Raw genomic sequence first — 3,074 nt, forward strand, 5'->3', positions numbered from 1 at the left:
CATGTATGTAAGCGGGTGTACGGTCAATTCTGTAAATGGATGATCACAAGTAGGTTTTTGAAGTGATCAAGAGGCAAAACATATATACTGTTAGATTTAAGTGATTTGTTCACATGTGTAAGTTTATTATATTATAGTTTTGATGATGGGTTAAACATATTCATAGGTGGTGAACAAGATTAACAGATCATAATCTCAATTTAATATGTGTATGAGCGGATGCAGATATCAAGTAGTTAGTTTATTATGATCAGGTGGTCTAAATTCAAAGTGGATGGTCAGATATCTTTACCTATCGGTGGATGATTGGCTGAACGGTTAGTAATGATGGACAAGTGGGAGTACTTAGACATATGATGATCTTGTTTTCAAATCAATGGTCGGATGACTTGATTTATGGATGAAGATCATTTTCAACGGTTAGATTCATGTTGGAGAATAGATGTAAGGTTAGGATATCTAGATTGGTGTCGTGCACATATACATATTAAGTTAAATTTCATGGTAACACTTGAGAACTTTCAATATTTTGGTATTGAAAAATTCAGGGTATTACACGTTCATTCTTACATCAGTTCTTAATATTTTAAAATAAAAATAAGGTCGAAGTCTTGTGAGTGAACAACTGACCTTTTGTGACCAATTTGAATCCAGTCGAGACTTAGTTGTACGGTGATGAATCATGGCCTCTTTATTTTACGAGTTGTGATAAGATTGGTCAACCGATATGCATAACAGTTTTTATTGACCCTTTGTTTGTGGCAACAAACTTATAAGATCTATTCAAATCGAATTGGCTAAATACGATCATTCTATGTCGATGCCGAATTTGTTCATTGTTGAAGAGATCTGATGGTGAACTAAATTCATCAATTAGAGTGCCGGCCGAAATCATAACCATTTTGGACAAAATAAAGAACCATTTTTTATATAAAGAATTACATAAGGGTTGTTTCGTTAACATAATTGAGTGTGTCTTGAAGAAGGATGAAGTCTTTAATGATAGAATGAGCACTTTCTAAGATAACTATTTTGCCGACATTCACATCGATCCTTAGATGAAAGTTAATTTGAGACTGAACATGTAATGACCCGAAAAATTTTGTGCTATTCTTTCCCTAGTAGTAGCTTTGGGGTAATTAGCGCTATACTCGATTGCTTGTGAATTTGCATCAATCACTTTAAATTGTATCTGCATGACTCTAAACCTGTAGATTAGTTAGCGCTATGTTACTCTGAAATCTGGGATCCATCGCTATATCCAGTTGTTCTTGGAAATTTTTGGAAGTTTTGGTTCGGACCTGGACCGCGCGTCGAAAGTCCGATAGCGATGATCTTAGGCTGTTGCGGTCACCATGTTGGGCTTGACCATCACCTCAAAAATCAAGTCCATGTGATGTTCTGGGTCGATTTGATTGAGTTCGGAGTGAAGAGTGTGAGAACGGTTGGAAATTTAATTAGCTTTTATGAAATCTGAGTCGTATCGCTTGCGCCACGATTTTAAGCAATCTGACCGTTGGATTCTGACTCAATTTCACCCTTTGATCAGGGAAGGTGGCCCAGGCATGTCCTTGTGCTTGTGGACCTGATCGAGATTCTGTGAAAGTTGAATTGAGTGTGGTCCGCCACAGCTGATCTGAAGATTCGGTCGGTACGAAAACTCATCTTGACCTAGATCCATGGTCAGTGAGCTTAAGTTCGACCTTTTGTGGTAATAGGCCCACCGGAAGTGCTTCGTTGGATCGTGAGAGGCTGGTTTTGGTTAAACCCTAAATATACCTTGGCCCTGGGGTTATTTTCATCAATATTAGGCCTATTTATAGTCCTTAAACCCTAGCTCTCTTTTCCATACGAATTTCCTAACCCTACCTAAGAAAGAGAAAGGAAAAGAGAGAGAAAGTGAGAGAGAAGTTGGTGAATTATCTTAGATTCTTTCTTGTTCTTCTACATCCTTGAACCTTCACTTTGAATCGTTATTCTGACGATTTTGAGTTCATCTTTGGGTAAGTTAACCTAACCCTAATTTGTGTTAGAGCTTAGAATAGTCTTGGTGTTGTTGTATCTCATTTCTATCCTTGCTTTAGGTTATCTTGTCGCCGTTGACGAAGACATATCGTTTGAAATTAGTTCGGTGTTCTTTTCTGGCTTAAGGTGCGGACTTTAAGTGTATAGGTTATGGTTTTCAAGGCTTTCAATGCCAGTTAATGATTTATTTTTGCTTTGGATGAGATTTCACATGCCAAATGTTATGTTTATGTTGCGTTCTTGATATGCATGTGTTATATTGAGATTTGTATATTCTATGTGTATGTATAAAGTACCGTATGCATCTAAAATATGCACTTGTGTTTGCCATGATTATTTGTCATGTATGTATGCTAGATGTGTGTATGACAACTCCTTGGTGAAAGAAATTGTCCAAATGTGTGTTTTTCAACATACGTCATGTATGTTAAACTATGTATTCTAAGTGTTTGTAGAAATGTCTGAATGATTTAAAGTGTAATATTTCAACCTAGTATGGGCGTTGAAAAGCGATTCTCAACTCTTCCACTAGTGTGTATGATTTCCTTCATGCAAGTTACATTCCTTGTTGTTTAAATTCATGTATTACTTATGCTTTCATTCATGTTAAGTTGATATTCTTCAAATGCTTATGTATCGCATGGTTTGAGTTGTTGTTCCTTTACTGTTCTACATTCAATACGAATATCTGTGGTAGTGTAATGTGTGTGGGACTATGCATTAGTCCAGGAAATCGGTAATCGGCCTTAAGTTCGTGGCTGAGGTTGCTTTCGCCACGTAGGACGTATTAGACGAACCCGAGTCGTATTAGAGTTGTCGGTAGTGGTTTGGCCACGCGGAGTGTTTGCGCACTCTATGTCGTTCAACCCAACGTGCGCTCGTGCTAGTCGAGTTCGTCAAGTAACCCGATTGTCCGATGTATGTTCACCATGTATGGACGCTACTGCTTGAATCTAGGGTACCGAACTTACCAATGGAATCCTATTAACCATGGTAAGTGGATCCGCTAAGACTCATGAGCTGGACATGGTGGTATGGGACACCGTGGT

This window comes from Magnolia sinica, chromosome 16 (genome assembly GCF_029962835.1).
Source record: "Magnolia sinica isolate HGM2019 chromosome 16, MsV1, whole genome shotgun sequence".
Lineage (NCBI taxonomy): Eukaryota > Viridiplantae > Streptophyta > Magnoliopsida > Magnoliales > Magnoliaceae > Magnolia > Magnolia sinica.